Source organism: Ursus americanus, chromosome 19, assembly GCF_024610735.1.
Source record: "Ursus americanus isolate L20-20 chromosome 19, mUrsAme1.1.p, whole genome shotgun sequence".
Lineage (NCBI taxonomy): Eukaryota > Metazoa > Chordata > Mammalia > Carnivora > Ursidae > Ursus > Ursus americanus.
In genome coordinates this window covers 35,926,735-35,941,871 of record NC_142145.1, presented here as the reverse complement: position 1 = coordinate 35,941,871, position 15,137 = coordinate 35,926,735, and the positions used below count along the sequence as shown (strand labels likewise).

General features: G+C 42.5%; 1 long non-coding RNA gene across 2 annotated transcripts in view; it reads left to right on the top strand.

Moving 5' to 3' along the window:
• Positions 1–18: 18 nt before the first annotated feature.
• Positions 19–15,137, top strand: part of LOC123779583 (uncharacterized) — a 70,740-nt gene continuing 55,621 nt past the window's right edge. The window contains exons 1-2 of one of the 2 annotated variants that reach the window (XR_015727713.1): positions 19–140; positions 3,545–3,655. This is a non-coding gene — a long non-coding RNA (uncharacterized LOC123779583). The remainder of the gene's footprint in view (positions 141–3,544; positions 3,656–15,137) is intronic. The other variant, XR_006776234.2, reaches the window with a different exon arrangement.

Here is a 15,137-nt window from a genome sequence, read left to right as displayed (position 1 = left end):
CTGCGCCGAGCGCAGGTGAGCGCGCGCCGGCTGGCAGCCGAGCGGGTTCGGAGGCGGTGGCACGCGCCACGGGGCTGCGCCGGGAGGACGAAGGGAGGGCGTGCGGACGCGGCGTGAGGGGCCAGGAGATGCGGGACCAGGTAGGGGCCGCGGGAGGCGCCAGGGGGCGACAGGAGTCGGGGCAGGTATAAAGAGGGCGTGAGCGGAGGGAGGAGCCGGGAGGGCTGTTTCGCGACGATGCAGAGGTCCTCAGCCGCCTCCTCCCACCCCCGGGGGAGGACGCTTCTCCCCGCGGCCTAGGGGCTCAGAAGGGGCTTCAGTTCTCACCTCCCGACCGGGAAGAGCGACCCCGCTTTATCCGGAAGACGCCGGGGAAGCGCCCGATTGGAAGCTGCTTCCGGTCCCCGTGGCGGGGTTGGGGGCCGGCCCGGGATGGAGGAGCGGTTGCCATGGAGACAAGCCCCTGCCGCCGCTGGCTCTCTGTGTGACGCGGGGGAAGTGGATAAGAACCCCTACGGGTGGGACTCCGGGTGCTCGGCGTCCCTGTTCACAGAAACCGGCGTCGTTATTTCTCAAAGTGCTTCTGCTTAGGTTATTCCATTGACGCTTTCGATAACCCTGTAAGGTTATTCCCAGTTTACAAGAAATAGGCCCCAAAGTTTCGTGACTTGCCCACGATCACAGAGAGGGAAGACTCCTGCGCTTTCTACCTTTAAGTACAATTTGCCTCTAATACCATCCGCGCTACTGAGGTTATGCTCCAAATAGTGCTGTTTTAAGGAATAGGTTTGACACCCCCCCCACCCATGCCCCACGCTTTCACAGGAGAACTTAATGGCCCTTAGAAAGGTGAGAACCCACCTGCACACGTATTTTGGCGCATATATATATATATATATATATATATATATATATATACATTTTTCCCGCTCAGATAATCTTAAGTAAATTTAAAAACAAATTTGGGGCTAAATGAGCTAAAGGCCACAACCCCACATATTGGCTTTCTCTTCCACCCACTTTCCATAGGGACTCTTGGAAAATGTACTTGTGGAGGGAAGTAGGGAATTAGGAAGAGAACAGAGGATGCTTAAGAACCACTTGCTAATTAATAAACAATAACAGGAAAAGAACCCTGGGCATGACCTCTCCCCGCAAAAAAGGTATGCCAATACCGGAGTCTGAAATAAAGGGAAAAGAGGCTGCTTTATTCTGTGTATACCAGACCTAGAGGGTTAGGGGAGAACTTTGTATCTTAATTAACCTACCATGACATTAAATTTGAAGAAATTCTTGCATCAATAGGGGACTTTCACAAGATTTTTTGTTGAGGCTAACGCATATAGCAAGATAGTTCAAAAGTGCAGAGGAGAATGTGTTTACTCTGATGGTAGGTAGGTTAATTTAGTCAAGGCACTGAGGCATCTGAAACAAGAGCAGTCGATGCCTGACAATGGTGTGAAGTCACAGAAGATAGTTGAAGGAGAAAAGGGACAATAGTTGAAAGCTGCAAAGAGCGTAAGGAACTGGGGCTCCTGGGTGGCTCAGTCGTTAAGCATCTGCCTTCGGTTCAGGTCATGATCCCAGGATTCTGGGATCGAGCCCCACATCAGGCTCCCTGCTCAGCGGGAAGCCTGCTTCTCCCTCTCCCACTCCCCCTGCTTGTGTTCCCTCTCTCACTATCTCTCTCTCTGTCAAATAAATAAATAAAATCTTAAAAAAAAAAAAAGCATAAGGAACTCTGAAAATCCATAGGATTTGGCAAGAGGTCAGGAGTGCATTGATGGGTTTGGATTCCACCAGATATCCAGATCATCCCCAAAGCTGAAGTTAAAAAAAAAAAAAAAAAGCAAACGTGAAAGACTACTTATGAAAGTTTCACGGTATGTTAGATAAAGGACAGGTTTCATTTACCTTTTATTTTTTTTAACTTTGGGAGTAGAGTGAAAAATTAACAAGAACAAGGTCCTAGTAGAGAGCACACCTACTATATACCAGATGCATGGTACTCACTGAGAATTCAAATGTAAGATACAGATTCTTGCTCTTTAGAAACTGATAGACTAAGGAGAAGGGTGTATAAATTGACGGTTGTAAACAACATGGGAGATGTTCTGATGGAGCTAACCACAGGATGCTGTAAAAGCACAAAGAAAGAAGGTCCTGGGGGGGGGGTGGAGAGCGTGAGATTGGGGTTGATGGGGAAAGCTGAGAGCCAGATGGCAAGCCATGAGAGGCTAAGGGTGAGGAGGAAGAAAGAAGTAGTTTTAAAAGATGTGGCAGGTCGGGTAAAAGGCTATGAACTAAAATTTAAAGGAGGATCTTGACTAAGTGGAACAGGCTATCTGCAGTTCAGATGGAACTCTGTGATGGCAATGGGAAGGATGGATTTGGGAGGAGACAAAACTCAAGGCAGAGTGACCAGCTCTGAAGCTGTTGCAAAGATCTGGACTGCAGCTGTTGGCGATCTGAACTAGTGCAGAGGGAGCAAGGAGGGAGGCAGATCGGGAAACATTTAGGATGCCAGTGCTTACTCCCTTGGTAGACTGACAGATGATTGGGATGGGTATCATTTAGGCAAGTTTTTTTAAGACGGTATGAGCAGGTTTGACAGTAGGTTATGTGGACATTTGAGGAGAGTTTTCAGTAGATTGAATCTGAGGCTGAATAATAGGTGATAATCAATACCCTCTACATAATTGGACATTTTATGAGATTATGTAAAAATAAATACCACACATGCTCTATACCTGAATGTTTCCCCTATATAAGTATATTAAATTCCCGATGAATTTCATAAGCCACTTACTAATGCAGCAAAGGAAGAGGGCAGTCACCCTATAATGATATTATAGAGATATTCACTCTTCTACTTTTTCTTCTTCATCACTGTATTTCTTTCTTTCTTTCTTTCTTTCTTTCTTTCTTTCTTTCTTTCTTTCTTTCTTTCTTTCTTTCTTTCTTTCTTTCTTTCTTTTAAAGATTTTAAGTAATTACTACACCCAATATGGGGCTCGAACTCACAACCCCAAGATCAAGGGTTGCATGCTCTATGGATTGAGCCTGCCAGGTGCCCCAATCACTGTATTTCTTTATCCTAACATATTTGCTCTCCATCTGGTTAGAAACTTTTATGGGTGTGGATCTGTATCCATCTGTACACACACCCAGTTTTTCCTTGCCCAGAGATGCATGAAGTCGGTATGTTAGAGACAAGCTGCCATATTTCTAGAAGGACACAGAGATAGAGAGTTAGGTTTAGAAATATAAGGCAATTTGCCTACAATGGAACTATGGTTTCCAAGAGAGTGGTGGAGAGTGTGTGTAGGAAGTCCAAGTGTGAATGTACACCGAATAGCTGTGAGAGTTTGGATGAGTGAGCCATGTGTCCCTTTGTAGAAGACAAGAATGAAGTATCAAGTTAGGAAAACCAACTAAGGAAGAATCCCAAACTGAGTTTATCTTCCCCTACTTACACCCTCAACTGCCATGCTTCTCAAATTCCTTGCTTTAAAGTGAAACTGCTGTTGGCTCCATGTTCCAGGCAGAAGTCTTAGAAGTCATTTTGAATATTCCCTCTTCCTTGTTCACTGTGTCCAGAAGTGAGCAGACAGACCTGCGTTCACTCCTCAACTCTGCCACAAGCTAGCTGTGGGTAAGTTCCTAAAATTTGCTAATCCTTGTCTCATTTATAAAATAGGGATCACAATAGTCATCTCGTTGGAAGAAGATTAAACTAATGTAGATTGGTAAAGCCCCCCAGGCAATTCCAGTGGGCAGCTATATTAGTTTCTTAGGGCTGCTATAACAACCACAAAATGGGTGCTTTAAAGCAATAGTTCCGGAAGCCAAAAGTCTGAAATCAGTTGCACTGGCCAAAATCAAGATGTCAGCAGAGTGGCCCTTCCTCTGGAGGCTCTCAGGAAGAATCCAGTCCTTTCCTCTTACAGCTTCTGGTGGCTGCCAGCACTTGGTGGCTGTCAGCACTCCATGGCTTGTGGCTGCCTCACTCCAGTCTTTAAGGCCAGCATCCTCAAGTCTTTCCCTTTCTCTCTCTAGTAAGGCTACACGTAATTGCATTTAAGGCCTACCCAAAAAATCAAGGATAATCTCCCCCATCTCAAGATCCCTATTTTAATCACTCCTGCAGAGACCTTTTCCCCAAATACAGTAACATTTACAGGTTCCGGGAATAAGGACCTAATGTCTTTGGGGCCATTTTTTGGTCTACCACAGCAGCTGAGGTTGAGAACCTCCATATCAGACAAATAAAGAACTGCCTCAAAAGGAAAGCTTGTTTGGAGAAACAAGCATTTGAGAGGTGTTTGGGTTTTTGGTTTGTTTGTTTTTTACTGAAGTATAATTAACATCCAGTGTTATATTAGTTTCAGGGGTATAATATAGGCATTCAACAATTGTATACATTACTTGGTGTTCATCAAGATAAGTGCACTCTTAATCCTCTTTATTTCACCCCTCCTGCCACCCTGAGAGGAGTTTTAAGACTATGCCACCCATGGTCTATGGGCTCTGTATCTGCGTGCCCAATGTAGTCATCACTAAACACATGTGGCTACTCAAGTTTAAACTTACTAAAATTAAATAAAATTAGAAATTCAATTCCTCAGTCACTTTTGCTGATTTCAAGTTCTCAGTGGCTTCATATGGCCAATGACTATCGTATTGACAACACAAGCATCACGGTACAGAGCTCTAACGGACACCACTGAACTATGTGTTTCTAGGTGCATATGTGTACTTCTCTGGGGACAGGGTCTGACAGAAGACACAAGTTACCGGCCTTGACAACGACTAGCCTGTTCATGTGCTTTATTTGCCCCATGATTTTGAAATTGAATTGGTTCCAAAATGTAAATTTTGATTCAATGCATTTAAAAATCTATACTACTCACTTCTTTTGGAAAACTGAAAAATCTAAGAATACTGATCCTGCATTCCCTCTGGGCAAATGTTTCTTGGCGCGGAGTAACTGCTACCTGTGGACACTTAGAGCCTGCTTTCCCCAGTTGCTGAAAGTCCCCACCTGCCCCTTTCCAGTTCCATCACCTGCCTAGCTTCTAGTCTGAGACTTCTGGTCTTTGTCTTCTGATTCTCAGAGATGTCCATGACCCATCTCACTGCTTCTCAAAGTTGGATGTGCATAGGAATCACTTGAGGATCTTGTTAAAATGCAAATTCTGATTCAGTAAGGTTGAGGTGGGGCCCAAGGTTCTAACACATTCCCAGGTGATAATAATGCTTTGAGTAGCAAGGCTCTGACTGACTGACTCTAGGAGCTGGTTCATGATATCTAGCAACAAAAAAACGAAGGTAATGTCTATTTCCTAGACTAACTTAATGAAGAGCCAAATTCAAGCTGTTAGAAAGCTGGTCAAAATATCAGACAGGTTACAGCACTAGTAGTGGTACTGTACAATTTGTAAATGAAATTTCTTTCCCCATCTTTAATGTGGCTTCTTTGGTATTTGATAGTGAATTTGTATCAATTAAAACTTAATTATTTTTATTTTTTATTTTTTGGAAGGTTTTATTTTTATTCTACTTATCATATGGTAATATTAGTTTCAATTGTATAATATAATAATTCAACACTTCCGTACAACATCCAGTGCTCAGCACATAAGTGCATTCCTTAATCCCCATCCCTTATTTCCCCCATCCCCCCACCCACCCAACCCACCTCCTCTCTGGTAACCATCCGTTTGTTTTCTATAGTTAAGAGTCTATCTTATGGTTTGCCTCTCTCTCTCTCTTTTTTTTTTATCCCTTGGCTTATTTGTATTGCTTCTTAAATTCCACATGTAAGCGAAATCATATGGTATTTGTGTTTCTCTGAATAGCTTATTTTACTTGGCATATACTCTCTAACCCCATCCAGGTCATTGCAGATACCAAGATTTCATACTTTTTTATGGCTGAGTAATATTCCATTGTATATATATGTCACTTCTACCTTTTTTTCTTTTTCCCTCCTCACATCTAGGGTTAGGGTTCAGGATCAGGCTGGGGAAAGGGTGAGGGTTAGGATTAGGGCCAGGGTGAGGGTACGAGCCTTGTATACTGCAGTTCAGAGACCTCTCCATAGGATTTTGGTTAGGGTTAGGGGTTACAGGTAGTGTTAGGGTTCAGGTTAGGGTTATGGTATGAGCCTGGTATCCTGCAGTTCAGAGACCTCGCCAGACTTCTGCTTGGGTGTGATTAGACGTGGCATCCAACCACCAAGCTGAGGCAAGGAAGGGACTTAGAACTCTAAATACTCTTTTTCTTAAGAAGATTAATTTATTTATTTTAGAGAGAGAGTGTGTGTGTGTGTGTGCATGAGCGGGGGGGGGGGAGCAACAGAGGGAGAGAGGGAAGGAGACTCCCTGCTGAGTGGGGAGCCGCATGCAGGGCTCAGTTTCACAGCCCTGAGATCATGACCTGAACCGAAACCAAGAGTTGGACGTTTGACCCACTGAGCTACCCAGGTGCCCCTAAATACTCTTTAAATAGATGTTCAATTGTTCCTTCTGTTTTTATCTCTACTTTCACACCCATTTTCAGAAATATTACCAATTCTCGGGGCGCTTGGGTGGCTCAGTTGTTAAGCGTCTGCCTTTGGCTCAGGGCGTGATCCTGGCATTCTGGGATCAAGCCCCACATCAGGCTCCTCCGCTGGGAGACTGCTTCTTCCTCTCCCACTCCCCCTGCCTGTGTTCCCTCTCTCTCTGGCTGTCTCTCTCTTTGTCAAATAAATAAATAAAATCTAAAAAAAAAAAAGAAATATTACCAATTCTTAAAGGTTTGGGATCTTCCCCAGAGTAACTCGGCTGCTTCTCAGCTTTTCTTATTTTGTGCTCAGGAACCCACTTTCTCAATTCTAGAGTTAGGGTTAGGGTTACAGTAAGGGTTAAGTTTAGGGAAATGGGGATATGCCTAGCATCCTGTAGTTCAGAGACCTTGCCAGAGGGTTAGGTTTATGGTTAGGGTTAGGGAAAGGGTTACGCTTAGGTGTTCCAGTTACCGGTTAGTGGTAGGACTAGGGTTTGTGTTAGGATGATGGTTAGGGTGAGGGCTACTGTATGTGCAAGGAGTCTTGCAGTTTGGAGACCTTTCCACAGAAGAAAATCCTGGACTTCTGCATAGGTGAGAATAGACATGGTAGCCATCCACTGAGCTGAGACATGGAAGGGATTGGGTACTCTAAATAATCTTTAAACAGGTACTCAGTTGTTCCTTCTATTTTTATCTCTATCGTCACACTCATTTTCAGAGCATTATTGTTTAAATCCCAGTTAGTTAAATAGTAATATTAGTTCCAGGTGTATAACAAAATGATTCAACACTTCCATACGCCACCTCTTGCTTATCACAAGTGCTCTCCTTCATACCCATCACCCATTTCATCCATTCCCTTTCCCACTAAAACTAGTTTCATTATTGCACAGATATGGGTGGAGATGTTTTTAATTGCCCACTCAGCAAATGTCTCTGAGGTGAAGTCCGCCTGACATTCTTAGCAGAAACCATTTTATCAAACATTTGGAAGATGATCAAACAACTGAAAGATGATAAACATCTTCCTAGTGTGGGTTCCTTTAATGACCAGTAAGGGCTGAGTTTTGACCCCTGTGCCCCAGTGTGGATGATGCGGTGCTGAATAAGGTTGAGTTTTAAGTAGAGGTTTTTCAAGAAAACATCCCAAAACTGAAACATGAGAATTTGAAACAGATTGAAAGGGCCAGCCCCTTGCATGCAGTAAACAAGGGATGAAGACCTGTATCATTCTGGAATTTCTCAAAATATAGGACAAGTTTGCGTTCCTAAAAGCTTCCAGAATCTAACTAGCTGCAAACTAAAAATTGAAAAACAGGGTGATATTAGACTTTTCAGTCTAGAAGATGATGAACATTATTAACTACAGTACTTCTGCCACTTTGAACTCTGTCCTTCATTACCCCTGTGTCTTCAGGTTCTCTTCCTTCTTCTGAGCACTCCTTACAGCGGTTCCTCTTGGTCGGCAATCCCATGTGTTATTCATGTTCATTGTTCCACCTTTGGTTCCTGTGCTTTCGTGCTCTGGGCTCTCTTTGGGCTAGCTCATCTATTTCCCCAGATAAGCCTGCAACTACCATCTACAACCGAACAAGTTCCAGTTTATAGCCTGAGCCTGAGCCTGAGCCTTCTCTCGAGCCTCCTCCCCATAAAGATGACTTTATGAAACATCGCTCCTTGTTTGTTTCACAGGCATCCTAAACCAAACATGAGTTCTTCCTCACTCTCTCTCCGCTCGCCTCTTTTCCCTCCTTACCTCCTGGATGAGCACCACCATCCCCCCGGTAGAAATCTGCAATCTTCCAAGATGTGTCTGCGTCGCTCATGTGCAAGCCAAACAGGGTCTGTGTCCCGTTCCTCCTCACGTTCTCTGTGTCATTTGTTCCCTTAATTTTTTTTTAAAAGATTTTATTTATTTATTTATTTAACAGAGAGAGACAGCCAGTGAGAGAGGGAACACAGGCAGGGGGAGTGGGAGAGGAAGAAGCAGGCTCCCAGTGGAGGAGCCTGATGTGGAGCTTGATCCCAGGACTCTGGGATCACGCCCTGAGCCAAAGGCAGACGCTTAACATCTGTGCTACCCAGGCGCCCCCATTTGTTCCCTTTAAGGTGGCTGGCACAATGATCTCTAGTTAAGTCATGCTCCATAAATATGTAAATAAAAAGAGGATCAAACTGATAAAAGGGACAGTTTCTGAAATTTAACAGACTGTTCAGAGAGATTTCAGGGCACAGTAGTTACCAGGGAAGACAGACAACCTGCGAGAAGGAGAGTCTAGTGGGTCAGAGAGCTGCTGCAGGAGGATACGTTGGTATAAAGCATAATGGCTTCAGGACATTTTCACGTGAAGAGACGGACATTGGAAATTTCCTACAGTACCGAAAACGCACGTCTGATAAGACAGTAAAGCCTAATGAGAGGAGAGATACGTGGTAGAATTTCAGAGTCTGTTATAATCTTGGGTGTTCAGCACATTGTCCGTATAGAATCTGGCTTTTTGCCTTTCTCCCAAGGCTTCGAGCTTCGGATATTCATTGATGAGTTGGTTCTCCCCAGACTGGAACTGAGCATTTGGTGATAACCGGGTTTGGTGCTGTATTAGTTTCCCAGGACTGCCATAACAAATTACCACAAACTTGGAGGTTTATAACAACTTATTTTCTCATTGTTCTGGAAGCTAGACGTCTGAAATCAAGGTGTTGGCGGGCCCACGCCCCCTCAGAAAGTTCTACGGAAGACTCCTTCTTGACCTCTTTCCAACTCCTCATGGTTGCTGGCAATCTCTGCTGTCATCACATGGCCTTCTCTTTGTGTCTAAGTGTGGCTCCATGTCTCATCTCCCTTTAAAAGGACAGCAGTCATTGGATTTAGGGCCCACCTTCATCCTGTGTGACCTCGTCTTAACTAATTACATCTGCAAAATAAAAAATGTACATTTCCAAATAAGGTCACATTCTGAGTTTCCAGGTAGACATGAATTTTGGAAGGATACTGTTTAATCCACTACAGTACCTTTGCAACTAGCAGTTTTTTTGAAATTCACCCTTTGCCTGGTCTATAAACACGAAATGGGCCTCTTAAATATTTTCTCTTTACCAACAAGCATGACGTTATGATTTGTCAGTAGAGACATTACAAGACATTACAAGAGCAAGGGGCTTCCCCTCCCGGTTCTGGCATGCTGGCTCGACAAGCTCAGCATGCAGCTCTCCCGGATCCAGCAGCAGATTGCCCTGGCAGCAATTTCTTTCTGCACCCTCTTGAGCAGGTTCATAGCAGAGTGCCACTAGTGAGATACCTCCAAGGGAATGAGTTTCCCTTGCACTCTGGAGAAAATATTTCCAGCAAGTTCCATTACCATGGCACAATGGAGACTTCTCTGCTGTGCAATGAGCCATGGCTGTGCACTGTAAAGGAGGGTGCTAATACTCAGGTGGACACTCCATGGGTGTAAATCAGTCTCTTACCCTAGTCACCCCAGTGCTTGCTCAGTGAGCCATAAACAAAGTGCCCACAGTGGTAGGGATGGAGGCTATGTATGGGGTTCAAAAACATGGACTTCCCCTACTCAGTGTTGATCTAACATTACTGCTGAGTAGTGAATCTGTCAACAGAAGAGGCCAACACTAGGCCCCTTCTACGGCACCTCTCCCCATGGGGACCAATCAGCCACCTGGTGGCAGATTGATTACACTGGACCTCTGTCTTCATAGAGGAGGCAGAGATTCACCCTCACTGGAATATATATGTTTTGTGAATGTGGAGTCGCCTTCTCTCAACATAATATTTCAGCCAGCTGTACCATCTGTGTACTTATAGAATGCTTTATCCATCATTATGGTATTCTGCCTGGCACGACTTCTCATCCAGGAGCCCATTTCACAGCTAAGGAAATACAGCATGGGACTTATGCTTATGGAATCAACTGGTCTTAACACACATATTCCATCACCTAGGAGCAGATGGCCTAATTGGGAGTTGGAAGGGCTTATTGAAAACTCAGTTTTGGTGCCAGTTGGGAGACAATACCCCAAAACAAAGTGATTCTGTTTCACAGGATACAGTATATGCTTAGAGTCAGCGACTGTTACAGGGTGTTCTCTCTCCCATAGCCAGAACACATGGATCTGGGCATCAAGGGGTAGATGTGGGAGTGGCTCTTCTCACTCTTAAACTCAATAACCCATTTGCAGAATTATTTTTCCTGCCCCAGGAACTTTGAGCAATGTTGTTACGAAAGTCATAGTCTCCAAGGGAGGAACGCTTCCACTAGCAGACACAGTGGTTCAATTGAATTGGGAAGTGAGAATGCCTTCTAGACATTTTGGACTTCTTATACCATGGAACCAACTGGCCAAAAAAAAAAAAAAAAAAAAAAAGTCACTCTAGGTGAGGTGAACTCAAGTTGCTGCTATAAATGCAGACAAGAAGGACTATGAAACCCAGGGAGTTACCTGGAGGTGCCTAGGAGTGAAGGTGTGGGTCACGCCAGGGGAATTTCTGGCTGAGGATGGGGACATGTGGACTGGGGAGTGGAAGAAGGGAGATGTAGGTATCATCGACAGCCTCACAGCAAATCGCGGAAACCATGACAGCAGTAGCTCTGTATATTTTCTGTTATACGTATGTGTTTATTTTATACGTTAACCAGTTTCTTCTATCTCCTTCCCATTGTTGTTTTATGCACCTAGAGTCAAAAGATAACTTCACAATGTATTCATTAGGTAACAGAATATTCAGTGGGTCTCTGCCTGAACTTGAGGAGTAGTTAAGGTTATCAGTGATGGATGCAGTGACTGTTGGGACTGTGTGTCTCCATATTTTGAGGAAAAGGTGAGAACTTTACCTTTAAGACAGTTGTATTTTGTTACAAGAAAAGTTGGAGTTGTTTTATTGATGTATGGAAGTTCAAAAATGTATCGGAGAGTGCACATGGAAGCTAAATAGCCACAGGGCTATCCTCATTTGTATTGCTGTGCTTTCGCTTCAGTTCTTTGAGTCTTAAATGTCTCTTCTTCTCTCAGATTTGGGGTCCAGCTTGTTTTGCCATGAAGTTTCTTCCAATTACCTTACCCTATAGTGACTTTCTCCTCTTATGTCCCCGAAGAACTTGACTACTTCACACGTTCAGCACCTAATTATACTCTGAACGTAATTTTCCTCTAATTATTTGATGTGTTATACTGCCTTTCCACCGGCCCCAGCCCACTAGATCCTAAGCTCTTCTAGGACTGTGTCTCTTTTTCTTTCTTTTCATTATCCATCAAAAACACACATATGAATACACACTCAATGAATACGTCTTAATTAAATAGTTGTCCTTACTTCCTGGCTGCACTGGTTAATCTGCTTCTTGCTCCAAATTCACTTTCAGCTAATACAGTGTTTCCCAACCTAATTTGACTAGGAAGTACTTTTGACATTAATATGCAATGTTGCAAAACCACTTGAGAATTAAAAAAAAACCTCATCAATTCTTTTGCTTTGTATAGAGCCATGATTTATGTAAAATACTTTATTTTGAAGTAACATATCATAAAATTTGTTTAAAAATATACTCTATAACATTTGTTAATATGACTTTTCCCATTACTTAAAAATAATTATGTAAGAAGAATTAAATAACATACTGTAGTTCCTCAAAAAATTAAAAATATGATCCAGTAATTCCACTTCTGGGTACAAACTTGGAAGAATTGAACACAGTCTTGAAGAGGCATTTGTTCGTAGCAGCCATGTTCATAGCAGCATTATCTACAATAGCCGGAAGATGAAAGTCAAACAAGTGTTCATTGAGAGACGAATGGATAAACAAAATGTGGTATTATACATGCGATGTAATGTTAAGTAATGTTATTCAGCCTTAGAAAGGAAGGAAATTCTGACACATGCTACAACATGAACGAGTATTGAGATTATTATGCTAAGTGAAATAAGCCAGTCACAAAAAGACAAATACTATGTAATTCCACTTACATGAATGGAATCAATAGAGCAGTGAAATTCATAGAGACAGAAAATAGAATGGTGGTTGCTATGGAATAGGGGAGGGGGAGTGGGGAGTTGTTCAATGGGTACAGTTTCAGTTTTTCAAGGTGGAAAGAATTCTGGAGATTGGTTGCACAACATGAATATGCTTAACAACTGAACTGTACACTCAGTGGTCAAGATGGTAAATTTTATGTTATCTATGTTTCATCACAATTTTAAAAAGTCCAACAGCCTACAAAATGAAATTTATAGAGAAGATTATTCAGGAACCAGTAAAAAAAAATTGAGAAATACTAAAGAGGATCAAAATAAATGGAGCGATATGTCCATGGATTAGAAGACCTGATATTGTAAAATGACAATTTATTCTAAAATTATCTGTAGATTTATTGTAATCCCAATAAAAATTTTAGTACTTTTTCTAGAAATTAAAAAAACCAGATACTAACACTGATATTGAAATGCAGAGTTAAGAAGAGCCAAGACACTCTTAAAGGAGAAGAATAGGTGGTAGGGTTTGCCTTATTGGCTATCAAGATGTATTAAAAGTCTGCAGTAACTAGAACAGTGTAGTATTAATGTAAGGATAATAAACATATCAGTGGAAGAGATTAAAGATTCCAGGAGTAGATTCACATATACATGGTTATTCAATGATCGACATGAATAACACGACAGAATAGCAGGTGAAAGATGGTCTTTTCAAAAAATGATGTGGCTCAACTAAATATCTATATAGGAAAAGTAAAATAAAATTTTGTTCTTACCTCTCACCATACACAAAAATCATTTCCAAGTCAGTCGTAGACCTAAATGTGAAAAGCAAAACAACAAAGATTTTGGAATATGGTATAGGAAAATGTCTTCAAGGTATTAGGATAGGGAGTGATTTTAAAAATAGGATACTAGGGGCTCCTGGGTTGCTCAGTTGGTTGAGCTTCTGACTCTTGATTTTGGCTCAGGTGATGATCTCAGGGTTGTGAGATCCAGCCCCACATTGGGCTCCTTGCTCAGTGGGGAGTCTGCTTGAGATTTTCTCCCTCTCCATCTGCCCCTCCCCTCACTCGTGTGTGCTCTCTCTCTCTCAAATAAATCTTAAAACAATAAAATAAAAATAGGACACTAAAAGCGCTAGTCACAGAGGGAAAACTTATAAATTTGATTCATTAAAATTCTGAAGTTTTATTCCTCAAAAGACTGAAAAGGCAAGCAAGTGTGGGATCCCAGGATCATTATTGCTGTGCAACAATGGGAGGGTAAGTTATTAGTCTCATTGGAGCGGCAGCACTGAAGAGGAGTCCAATAACTTTCAAAAGTAGTATTGTTGGAGGTTCCAGATTTGTTTTAAAAAAAATTAAAGGACCTTACAGCTTCAGTAGAGAGTTTGGGCATTAATTTTGATTAAGTACTTAGAAAACTAAGCAAATAAAAAAATTATGCCATGTAATGATTTTGCAGAAGCGAAAACGTACAAGGATGTTACCAGAAAGAACATATATTTATACAGTACTTTCTGGTTCATCTTTGAACAGTATTTATGAACTCATAAATCAATATGGTAAACGTTTCGTTAATAATGTATTATAACTATATTTAGATATACTGTAGTTATGTTTAAATATGGAATAATATTACATTAAAATTATACATAGAATAATATATTTGTATTTAAATATGTTTTTATTCATTAACACTGTATTATAACTACATTTAGAGAAGGAGGAGGTGATAGGGAAAGAAGTAAATTCCTGGCTTCGCAAGTGGTGATATAGTGTTCTTTGCCCTCTTCTCCACAAGAGGGCACAAGATGAATAAGATTTTCAATTCCATTGTTTCATTGCTGGCCTTTGGCTGTTACAGCCAACGGCCGTGTACTTCCATTTTGGTATTGTTGACAAACTGCTACTATTAACAACTAAACAACCATCTCTGAGTTCAGGGTACTATTAAAGGGATGTCCAGACAAAGAAGTCATGATTCAAAGCACTCAAAATCTAGTGGGATCACAGAGGGGAAAAGAACAGTACATTTGGAGGTCATGCTAAGGGCCCAAGGAGTCCTGGAGATCCTAAGTTTGGGGTGTTCTTTTGGAGAGGTTGGAATAGGGGGGGCGTGGCACACCCGGCAGCAGTGTCAGTGATGCATTTGGACAAGGCAGTGGGGATGGGATAGACTGCACATGGAGATAACAACTGTGAGAGCACTGAGGGCCCAGGATGACCCTGGGAATGCAGGAAATTGTACACTAGAAGACTTGGGGCTGGGGATGAAAGGTTTCACCACCAAGATTCTGCCTGTAAACACTGGGCAGTCAGGTCTGTTCTCCCTTCTTTGCTCCTTGCAGCCTGCTATGTTCTACTTTGCTCAAGGCCCCATGACCTCCACACACACCTACCCTGCCTGCTCACCACACCCCCATGGCTGTCTTCTGGTGTACTTCACTCTCTCCTCACAGAGGCCATTTCCTTGTCCAGGGCTCTTTCCTCTTAGAGACTGGTGCTTTTCTTCAGGTCTCTCCCCACTTATCTAAAGGTTTACTCTCACATATCAAGCCTAGGCTACCTTCTTATGCAGGACCTCTAAGCTCCTC